The 12356-nt window shown below is 36.9% G+C and overlaps 1 protein-coding gene across 3 annotated transcripts in view; it reads right to left on the bottom strand.

Annotated features, from left to right (window-relative positions):
- The window catches only part of COBLL1 (cordon-bleu WH2 repeat protein like 1), a 78426-nt gene that overhangs the window by 54064 nt on the left and 12006 nt on the right, over positions 1–12356 (bottom strand). The window contains exon 1 of one of the 3 annotated variants that reach the window (XM_017735754.1): positions 9356–9401. The exons of 1 other annotated variant lie outside the window; for it this stretch is intronic. The gene's annotated coding sequence lies outside the window, so the exon portion shown is untranslated. Of the gene's footprint in view, positions 1–7662; positions 7754–9355; positions 9402–12356 lie in introns of those variants that run through there. One more of the 3 variants, XM_017735753.1, reaches the window with a different exon arrangement.

The following is a 12356-nucleotide window of genomic DNA, read 5'->3' as shown; positions in this document are numbered from 1 at the left end:
TCTCTGAAACAGCTATCAAGAATCTGTCTGTCCATATATATTTCCTTTCCACGGGACTCCTGGTTTGATATATGCGTGTTGCAGGATCCCCACTGCAACAAGAGAGCATAGACAAGAGGCTTCCAAATGCCTTGGAAACAGACCAAGAACTTGTTTTTCTTATGCAAGTCACACATCAACAAGGAAAGTTGATTTTAGATTGTATCATCACTCAACATTAAGCGGGACTTAATTATTTTACCATTAGTTAACATTTGGTTTAAGGATTTCATGCATCATCAACAGACAATGCTGTTGTATGTTCACTTTTCACTTACTTGGAACAGATAAAACATGACAAATTGGTACACGTAGAAAAGGTAAATATAAGAACATGGTCTCTCAGCTCTCATGTCCCTTAAGCCATATCTCACCTTTGACCATCTCTCTTGATCCTCTCTGAACCTTAGGAGTCTCTTTACTACATCCCTTTGGCTATGAGAGACCAGAACCATGCACTGTATTGTCATTAGAGATTTATACATGGGCGAAATCCTGTTCTCCCTTTTGTTCCCTATTCCTTTGCTAATGCACACAGCAAACTGATTTGTAGTAAGTCTATCTAAAGTGATTTTAACCTCATTGCATTATCCATTTACTTCGCAAACTGATTTGTAGTAAGTCTATCTAAAGTGAATTTAACCTCATTTCATTATCCATTTACTTTTGAAAAACCTTTCTGCAAGTCTTCACAGTCATATCTCCTCTTATTACAATGAATAATAACTTTTTACTGTCATCAAAGTGTCACTTCACTATTCAGCTGCTTTCCTACATTATTAACATGTTGAATTAAGAGTTCCAGCACAAATCCCTACAGAACTCCAAGGTGGCATGCCCTCACCTTCATAGCAGAACATTTACCATATCACTGTTCTTATTTTGGGGCAAATTATATAACCATGCAAGGTTTACTGTCTTATGTTTAGTTTCTTAAAAAGCTTTGGGCTGGAGACCAGAAAGAGCCTTTTGAAGGACGAGCACAACTGTGCCAGAGGGCTTTTCCTCAAACATTTGGTCAGCACAGCCCTTAGATTCTTTTCTGTTTTTACAGCTTAAGACACTTACATGGTAGATACACTACTATATCAGAGTTCCTGACTTTATTCTAACTGTGCTTGGTGCATGAGTCTGCAGAAAAACAGATTTTTATTGTTAAATTCAGCCACCAAATTTAGTTTGTCTTGAATAAGATAGTACTTAAGAGCCCTCAACAAAGCTGTCCTAGTTGCTGTGCAAATTCAGAACAAAAAAGAGAGTGCCTACTCAGAAAACATCTGTGGACCAAAGGACAGGCCTGTATTTTGGGCTACCTTTTGACAGTATGACTTCCCATAAATTGGTGCCTGACCCTTTCACTTCTCTACCTCAATTACAATCTTTTATCCTCATTTTCACATTATAGATCCAACCAACACAAAAATATGCAAACACTAGCACGTTTTTACCTGAGTCATTATTTCATCAATCTGCTGCAAAAGATCTGCCTCACTATCCCAAAATTGTTTCAGTATCTTCTTCTGTCCCAATTCCCTGTCCCACCACCCAAAGAACAATTTCTGTAACTTTTTCCATGGGATCACTATGCTCTTCTCACCTACAGCTTCACTTACATTACACCTACAAATACCTGACAATTAAGAATCCGTATTATTTCTTGGTAAGTGCATGGTAGTACATGACAACTTCCCTCATGTTTAGGGTAAAAGAGAACCAGAAATCAAGGGACTTAGGATAGTTTGTGACAATTAAGCTCTACAGAGGAACACAAGGGTTAAGATAGAAGTGGCAAAAGCATTTGATGAGCAAAATGCTTCAATTCATGCTCACTAGGTCAGAGAACAAGAGCACACTAATAGATGTTATCCAGAAATTTTGTTCACTTAAAACCAAAAAGAACTGCAAGATAATCCTCAACTTCTGAATTTTGGTGATTCAGACATAGTTGAGAGAATATGACACTAAAGTTAAGAGGTCATTAATCACCCAGAAATTATCTGGGTGGTCAGCATCTCCTCCCCCCCAGGTATACAGGTTACAACACAGAAATGTCTAAGTGAACCAAATACAACATTTAAGGAATAAATGACACATTACTACATGGTGGTACATAGTATTGTCATGGGATTAATGGTTGTCAGGAATAAAATATAAGAAATAAGAGACAACCAGGGTTGTAAACTGGGTGATTTTTTTCCTGTATTTTTCATGTCAATTTGATACAGCTAGGTAACAGATGGTATATTATGTTTTTCCTGCCTTGACACAATTTAAAAACAAGTTACAGATGGCTATAATGAAATCCTCATTAACACACTTATATTTTCACAGTTCAGTATGGCACTAATGAAACTTTCAGGTCTGGAATTTCCTGTTGGTTAATTAGTGGTTAGGTTAATAGCCTGAGGAAGTGCACAACCCAAAAAGTTTCCTTATTGTTTAATCATATAATTACTATATTCATATTTCTGGGAAAGCTGTCAAGACAGATTTAATGTCACAGTAAAGCTACCTTTATAACCCTCCCTCGTTTTGTGAAACAACTGTATTATTATATTTAGCAGAGCATGTGGGCAGGAAAGCCACGACCAGGCCTAATTCAGCTGCCTCTGGGAAGTTTCAGCTTGTTTTTATTTTGAAGATATCAACTTAGAGAATTCTGCCAATACACATTACACCAAAAACACTCTACAGAAAAGCTAGGATCAACAACTATGCATCTCTTGCTCCAATGTTATCATATGATCATTGATTAATGCTTAAATAATTACTTTTTTAAAATCGCAGCTTATACTCATCTACCAAAGCTTGAAATATGACATATGGTTAATAGCTTACTGAGATAGCCCTAAATCTTTGATCTAGAAAGAGGGGTAAAAAAATAGAATCACCACAAATCTTGCATTCAGGTTATTCCCCCAAATTAAGCTGCTACCCGCTGTAAGTTGTGTTATTAAACAACATGGTTAAAATAGTAGTGAAAGATGTGGAATTCAGCACTAAAAACTAAAAACCCTCTGGGGTTTAGTACCCACATACTAGTTACTACCTGATGACACTGTGCCCTCATTACTGCGCTCCTTACGTTGTAACACAAAGGCTGAAGCCAAAGCCACGCCCTGGCCCAGCCATGCCTTCACCAGGTGGTGCAGCCACACCTCCAGGTAACCCACACCCACACGCAGTGCTATGGTACAAGGAAGCTGGTGGCTTGGCAGAACTAAGTCCCAAAACATTACTGAGTGCTGCTGTTGGACTTTTTTTTCTTTTTTAAGTGCCATCACTGAAAAACTACATTGAGAAATTGTGATACCCTTGTTACCGAGCACAAATGGAAACAACCATACAGTTCTTTGAAGTGCTAGAGCTTCAAAAGAGGATAGCCACTGCCAAACCATCATGAAAGCAAATAATGTGGAAAACTTGACTTGTGACTGAAGTTACACAGTTAAAAAGAGACAGTATCCAAAAATTTAAAAGTTGTAATGCTAAAAATATCTTTTAGGCGCAGCAAGCTCATTTATGACAAAGAACTGCAAGGAAAGAGAATTTGCATTCTCTAACAAACATATTATTGTTATGACTATTCTGTCCAATTTTACAGACCTCCCATATTTCACAATCTATTTTGACATTAAGGAGAATTGAAGCAGTATTATCTTCCTTAACCAGCAGAAGTGGGAGCCATGTACTGCAAAGACTTTCTGGAACACTAAATGTCACTACTGGATTCAACAGTCCAGTACATCGAGAAACAAATCGGAAAAACCCACAGTGTTGTTTTTAGGGATCTGAGAACTCCAGCTCCAAACGGAGTTGCAGTGCTTACTTAAATCACTCCCAGAGGCCTAGAAAGCTAATTTAAAAGAATGACAGACAAAATAAAGCTCCTGCAATGATTTTCTTCTGGAAAAATCCCATCTTTTAATTCAGAAGCTTTCAGATCCACTTTCACATGCAAGTTTCCATAATAATATCCATTCCTTGACAGAACAGTCTGTACTGTGACAGATCTTTCTATGGCACTGCTGCAGTTAAGAAATTTAGATGTAGCTTTAGTTAGAAGTTAAACAAGTTTCTCGTTCTGAATATTTACACACAGCATAATGCAGTTTTAAAAAACCTGTACCTCTGGTCAAGTTCAGTAATACTCACTCTCCTCCTTTCAAAACAAAACATTAAAAATAATTGCAATGTTTCAATGCTAAACAGCAGTTTGTGAAGCAGGGACACTTTGATTTTGCTTCATCCAGCACTCCCTCACTTCATTCTTCAGAACAGTGCATCTGGTGCAACAGTTCTCTTAATGTTTTGAGTTTCTGTGCTTATCAGATGATAAACAGAGAAAATAAAAAAGAACAAAATCTAATATTATATTATAGATATAAACTTTGTCATGCAAGTTTCAGGTACTTCCTCAAAGTGAAGTAAACACAAGACAATGGAAAAATTATACAGTTAATTGTACTACAAGGATAAATACTTGTAAATACTAAATCTGTACATACTATACTTGTAAATACTAAAATCTGTGTAGAAAGTCCTCCCCTTTTTAATAATGACATCAAACAACTCAAATGTGAGTTTTGCTTTACAGAAGGTGAAACTGATTTACAAGAGGGTATTCATCAGATAGAGGTAAGAAGTCATCTGGGGAGCAGAAGTCCACAGTTATAAAGATGGCACATGGGAAGGAATATGCCTCAGGTTCCCTGCTACCCACGAGACAGGAATGAGGAAGAACAATGCAGTGTTCGTTCTTTCTTAATACACACACACACATAACCTCCTTAATTAAGATAAGCATCTATCTTTGGAATCAGTATCACAGACAACTAAGCTGGGAGTGTAACACACCAGTTTCTGGAAGGGGCAGCTAGTCATATTTGGGGATTCTCTCTATCATTCTGAAGAAGAAAGCTCAAATCAACAGAGCCAAAAAAATAAAAGATAAGGAAATATGCCTTCCAAAATACAGACTTTATTCTAGATAAAGCAGAGATGATACGGCACCATTACAAAACAGTATAAAATATCTTGAAGAAGATTGAATGTAACAGGTCAGCATGATGAAAGTGTTATTTGTACCAAAAAAAAATTTTTAAAGGCTCATTTAGTTTTCTCTGCTTCAAATCCCTAATTCTAAATTAACATTCAGAAATGCAAGTGAATTCAGTCTCTGTTACATGTGGTTTTGACCCAGCACAGAGTATGCCTATCGAAGCCATGAGCAGCCACAGATTCTCCAGTAGAATGCTGTGGGAAATGGTGTCAAAGGCTTCACTAAGGCCCAGGTAAGCAACATCCACTAGACCTTGTTACAGGAGTACAATAGGTTGGTCAAGCAGAACCTGCCTTTGCCAAAACCATGCTGGCTGGGACAGATCCCCTGGTTGTCCTGTACATGCCACATGATATCACTCTAGATAATCAGCTCCATAACCTTCCCTAATTACCTGGGGTGTACAGCTCATCGCACAGTGCCGTACTGCCTGTGCAGACTGTCTGCTCTGTACAAAGGCACAAAAATGCTTAACAAAATTTTGTATACTAATAAATCCCAAGTTCTTCAAAAGCTCTTCACATATTTGGACCATCACCTTGATTTTCCACCTACTCAGAAAAGATTAAAAGAGGATGTGATACAAATATTCAAACACTTCTATTTGTGCAGACTACAAACCATGAAATTCTACCAAATTAAAGGAAAAAAAAAAAAAGAGAGAGAGAGAGAGAGAGAAAAAGGAATATATTTACACATGCAGCAATAGGCCTCTAATACAACAGCAAGTTCACAAATGTTTCTAGGAGTCTTGTCTTGATGCGCTGCTAGAAAAGCATTATATTATTATGGTTACAGTCACGGAACATTTGGTCTGCTTTATCTGTATTATCTGCTTTTAAACTCAAGAATACAATACACCAAGTTTTTATGACTTGAAAAGGAATATATTTACACATGCAGCAATAGGCCTCTAATACAACAGCAAGTTCACAAATGTTTCTAGGAGTCTTGTCTTGATGCGCTGCTAGAAAAGCATTATATTATTATGGTTACAGTCACGGAACATTTGGTCTGCTTTATCTGTATTATCTGCTTTTAAACTCAAGAATACAATACACCAAGTTTTTATAACTCAGTGTTTTACTGTAGCCCTGTAAACATTGCAAGCCTTCAACAGAAAGGCAAACAGTTACAGTAAGTGACTATTTCTGGCAATATTTTTTCCTATAAAACATCAAACAGCCCAAGTTAGACACAGCATATCCCAGAACTGAAGGAAAAGCATGTATCAAAACTGGGGGTTTTTTTCCTTTGGGTTTTTTGCTGTTTTCCCCTCCCACTGTCAGCTGTTTGTACAAACCAAAATGCATCTTTTCATAAAGGTTCCTAGAGACAGAAAGTTTTAGAGGTGAGATCTTGTGACAATTTTCTAAATTTTAATTTTAAAGAAAGACATAAACAAAAGTACCTATCAAAAGGATATGGCAGGGCTTACAGCACAGTCATGAATTTCACTTCCACAACAGTGAGCAGCTATTTTCTTTCCCAGTGAAATAAAGTGCCATAAAACACACTAGCAGGCTTTTAATCACCATGCTGAAGACTTACTAGAATTTGATACATGGGATACAAGTTTTGAAATGTATTTTCTTAAAATAAAATTACAGTCCTTTTGTGATCTATGGTATTGAAGGAGACATTGTGCCAGGCAAAATTCTAATACAGGAAGGACTCAGGAGCTGTGATACAAAAGAACATACTTTTATGTGTACATTTCCATATTCTGTCTTCTGTTTTAAGAAGGAGTAATCAGAATTGTCTATGACTTATACTTGAGTCATTTTAAAAACAAAACCCAAAATCTAAAGGACCATTAACTTGTTCCTTCCTTTGCAATTCATAGCAGCCTGAAGGACTTCTGCAACAACTAACTTAAATCACGGACACTTTAGTTTACACACCCCCACTACTGCAGAAGCCTGATGTGAACTAGAAAGACTAAACAAGCTTCCTAAATAAAGACAAGTAATCAGAAACTTCTCTGTCCCTTTTCCTCACACCCACTTCTGCCTTTGGTTGTTCCTACATGGAAATCTAGACTTACCAAAACACATATTTAACTGCAAGTATTATAGCACTCCAAACTTTCACAAAAATAAAACTACAGTTTTGGACTGCTTCTTTGTAAGCTTTTTGTTCAACATTTTGCTTAGATACACACTGCATTTATAATAAAAATAATAAATAAAAAAAGTGCAACCTTTCTTGACAAAGAAAGGAATCATCCTGCCAACACTGCAAAAAGAAAACTGCATTTTTATTTCTCACTATTTAAGACTTTCCAACTTTACTACAAAACTTTCCAACAAACAGTACAAGTATGGACTGTAGTATCAGATATTTCCACTGCTGGTTTTAAGATTCTGCAGGAACTCAGACACCACATACATACAGCTCTATTTACAATTTACACACAAAATATATTCATTTGGAAAAAGAAACATCCACTTTCCAGAAAAGACCAAGTATAACTTTTGTAATTAGGAGACAAATGGAAGTGTAAGCACCTGCTTATCAGAGAAAACCTAGACACATTAAGTATACAGCTTGATACTTACCATGCTCTCACATTTTTCGTTTCTATTACTGAAAAATACAAAGCCCTCAGTGACGACGCTGAAGCCCAGAGGTGTCTCAGTAAGGCACGCTGAGGCTTTGCTAGCCCAGACTTGATTTGTCCCCTTAGTCACTCGCCCTGCCTCTGCACAGCGTGAGCAGCTCTGGGGCAGGCACTGAAACCCAGGCAGTGCCATGGGCCAACAGCAGGGCACGCGTAGGAAGCGTCTTTCATTAAAATAAATACTTTGCAGCAAGAAAATACCGAAAGCATGTTCAAAATGCTACATTAAAAACTCTTACAACACTAAAAGCACTGACTCAAATATGTATCTAAACGTGAGGGCCTGGGGAGTGGCAGGCCTAGGGGTGGTGGACTGTGGCAGTGAGCCCAAATGCGGGGATGTTACTGCTCCCACCCGGGTACAAGGGGCTCTTCTGTTGCTCCCTGCCAGAACGACGGTAAGAAAATACAGACAGGTAAACCCCTGCCTTTCATTCGATGATGTTACCAAACCTAAGCTGGCTGTGAGGAAGGAAAGGTTCTCCTCACCAAGACATGCCAAGCAGGCATGTGCAGTGCTGAAAAGTTCCTTCCTATGTGTTTGCTTGGTGTGAAATATCTTCCACATGATATTACTTTCTATATATGAAAACCAGTCTTAAACATCCAGGTACTTATCCCACCAAGATTTGAGCAACTCTGTAAAATGGTGCAAGGCAAAGCACTACTACTTCAAAGCATAACGCTGCTTTTAAAAACAAAGTCTCTCTGATATCCCTCAGTTTAAGTCAACAAAAATGCAGACTTCTTGAATACAAAATAAAATCAACTACCTCCATAAGCAGTGTTGTGTCTACCTAGGCAACCTAATTTTCAAGTTAAACCATCTGCCTAGAAAACTGACTACCTGGAAATAAAATATTTGCATATGTAACATTGCTGGAACTGATGAGACAAATTATCATAGTTACTTCAAGTTATTGCTGAGAAGTGACACATTTTGCTTTCCAGCTCCAGTGTGATCTTTCCTTTTCAATGACTAAACCAGGCACTGCTTAGTGATTTGATGCACTAGGTGAATGAACTGGTATTGCTCAGAAATTCTGTTTCTGGTTCTTCATCTAAGCAGGTTTCAGCAAGGACAAATAATGCTAAAGATAGGCTCCAAAAAAGTGCTGTACTATCCTGGTTAGACCAGGTCGGCAGCTAGGAGCACAGACATCTTGTAAGCTCACAAGTAACTTTCCCTCTGGGGATGAGGCAGCAGAAACCGGTTGCTTTAATAGAAGCCATGAAAAAAGAAAGCCACAGGGTGGCACTGCAAGTAGGCTGTATTTTGAAACTACTTTGCTGTTTATTCTTCTCCAGACAAATCAGAGCATATCTAATCCCATCTGCATAAAACAGGAGAGTGGTTCAGTAGTTTATCTTCAAACATTGCATTTTCCAGCAACAAATATGCCTAGAATATAAATCAAATCATAAAAGATGCACCTACTTCAGAATTGTCAGGGTATTTTATAAATTCATAAAATGCTATTTAAGAGCATTAACACAAGATTGCTATTGTAAAGACAGTCTAGGAATTGATACCTATTTCGAGGTTTTCAGTTCATTTTGAAACAATTTAAGAAAAAATCTTCCCAAAGCATGTGCATTTTCATACAAAAGCTAAAGAATTTTCTTCATACCATGACTTTTTATCCATGTTGAGATGGCAAAATCTCAAACAGGTCTCTCTCTTCCTCTGAAAGAAAGGACAGTATTAACTTTTAAAAAAGTATGTGAAAAAGTCTTAACACAGCATTCAATACTATCATATGTTTTTAAAACACTTTCCTTCTCATATATAAAGGAATCACACCTAATTTCATCCAATCTAGATGACTTAGTACAGTAGTATTCCATAGCTAAATTTAGGAGTCTATTTAATCTGCTTTGTTGGCTTCTTCTCTCCCAAATTTCAAATCCCTGACGTTTGAGTTAAAGCAAAAATATTTGCAAAAACTGCCATTCCTGTTCATTTAGTGAAGAAATCGATTTTCAAAGGAAAATTGGAGGTCATCCAGGATTGTAAGCTACTTTCTACTTTATAAAACAAAAAGTCCCTTCAAGATATAAATTTGATATTTCACTAGATTCTGAACTAACAGACACTATATGACTATGCACAACCATTTTAGTTGCTGAAGTCCTAGATCAATTTAAGTTTTCAGTTTGAAAGTACCATCACTAACAAATGAAAATAAACAGAAAGTTGTGTTTTTGTTCAGTTGCACCATAATATAAATTAGAACACCAATTCATCTGCTATCATTTTTCTTACTCCAGAGGGCAAGAATTCTAAAAAACAGAAAGTTTTATTTTATTCCCTCAGACAGACGTTCAAGAGTGGACTTATTAATTATTCCAACTGCCAAGTAACTATAAGCCGTTCTTTCTGCTACAAGATTGCTCCCTGTATTTTTAAAACTGTTTGTATATGGAGATTACTTTGCTATTAGATAGCATAACATTAATATATGGGCAAAGAAATATGCCAATATAGCTGTGACTTTAACATTAGATAAGGCAGATTATGTAACAGTATTGATTGCCAAAGCTATACAAATTTGATTTGAGCACATATTTGCCTACTTTGTGGACTCATACTAAAGCACTCTAATAAAGTGTTTCAGAACATACGCCTGACAAAGACTAAATTAAGAAGTTAGTGGCCTGGAAAAATAAATTCATTTTAGTACCAAAACATCAGTGCCTGGTGTCAATATTGCTTAAAAATCATGTATTTAATAGAAAAGTAATTAAGGCACCTCCCTCTCAAAAAACGAAACCAAACCACCAGTCAAGCACAGAACTCAAAGAAAATTCTTACTACTATAAAGATTTGTCTGTTATTTTCTCTGCTTGGAATGGGAGAGCAGGGGCTTCTATTGACTTGGTGGTGTGTAGACACTGAGTAACTACACTTCCAACACTTCATACAAGAACTTCCCAGTTCATCAGTTCAACATCAGCTATGATACTGTTGACATGTAACACTGCAAGGTCATGTGCTAAATGCAACCACTGGAAGTGAACTCCATTAATTCTAAATAAAGTAACTATTTTAGCAAAAATAGACACACTGGATGCAATCTAATAGGCTTCCAGTATGCTTCCTAATATGCGTCTCTGTTCCCCTCTACTGATACTTATGCCATTATTAATAGAAAGCTAAATGAAAGTGGACAAATTTGGGAAGTAGCTACACTGTTCATCAAGGCCATATCCTTAAAAGTATGGACGTTGAGGAAGCTGTGTCTAAGAAGAGATATGGAAGTAACTAGCATGTCTTTTGTTTGAATTGTAAGAATTTGTTTTCTTCTGCTTTTTAATTTCCTTATTTAAGACATATTAGTGCTCATAATTAATTTGTATGTATTTTTCACAGCTTTGAAATAAAATCTCTGGACAGCAGAAACTAGCCAATGCATTAGGCTTTCATAGTTGGACATTAGTAACTGGAATAGCAACTGGTCTATGATACACCATTACAGAATTTTCAGTTCTAGATAAGAGGTCACACACACACACAACCCCAGCAAGGGGAAAAAAAAAAAAATAGCCTAATTTAGACTCATAAAATCAAATACCAAAGAAAGGATTCTACCAATCCTAGTCCTGTCTCACCCAATGTGGAACAAAAATCCAAAACTAACAAATATAATCTATGTTTTCACATCTTAGGTATCTGAGAACTTCATAGTTATTTATTTATGCAGATGACTAAATACTTCCCTTCATTTTTCAAATATCCTTGAACAGAAGTATTTATTCAAGAACATAAATGACAGAAAATAAATGGCTGTATAGCTCTTGTCACTGCAACGCAAAAACATTTAAGTCCAGTTCTTAACAACTGCAGTATCACACAATTTAACACTTCCTCAAAAGTGCAATCAATATCTAGTCCAAATTTCTGCACAACCCACAAGAATTTAGATATAAAAAAAATTTTAAAAGCCAAACAAAACCCTTCACAGAACTATTCCTAGCCATCAGTGAGAGGCACATTCTTACATTCCCATGGAAAGTTAACTGCACGAGGAGCATGGCTGCATGTTCCCTTGAGGCCAGGCACAACTGAACTATTGGACAAAGAACAAGTTCTGGTCCCAATCACTTGCACATACACATAGATCATGGGAACTCATTTCCCCTGGGTCACTTGGTTACACAGCTGCACGTGTGCCATTTATTTTTAGAACACAATTTTTTTTTTAAATGAACAATCAAGTACTACATGATCAAAAAAAAAAATCCAGAAGAGACAAAAATATCTGTCTGTATTGCTAGCATAGCATGCTTCACAGCATAAGCTAAACACACATGCAAAGCTAGTTTTGTACTGTTCAGTGAAACGATCTTATGAGCTGCCAAGTTAAAAACTTAAGACGGGTGACTACTATCCTATCACTCCCAGGAGTCCAAGATCCATGATGCAGAAGCCCCATCACGCTATGAGAATCTTGTCCCTGTCCCAGTTTCTACTCAGAAGTCTTGAAGACTTCTTTAACAATTTCAATAGGACAGAGGAGTGATGGTGGATGGAAAATTGATGTAATCATGTTACTGCCACTACCCTAATACATAAGTGGTTCTGTGCTGAAAGTTCTGGGACAGCCACAAATTAAGTTTTTTGGAGAAAGT

Source organism: Corvus brachyrhynchos, unplaced genomic scaffold (assembly GCF_000691975.1).
Source record: "Corvus brachyrhynchos isolate BGI_N302 unplaced genomic scaffold, ASM69197v1 scaffold255, whole genome shotgun sequence".
Taxonomy (NCBI): Eukaryota; Metazoa; Chordata; class Aves; order Passeriformes; family Corvidae; genus Corvus; species Corvus brachyrhynchos.
Note: the sequence above shows the minus strand (reverse complement) of the source record. Positions and strands in the feature narration are given on the sequence as shown.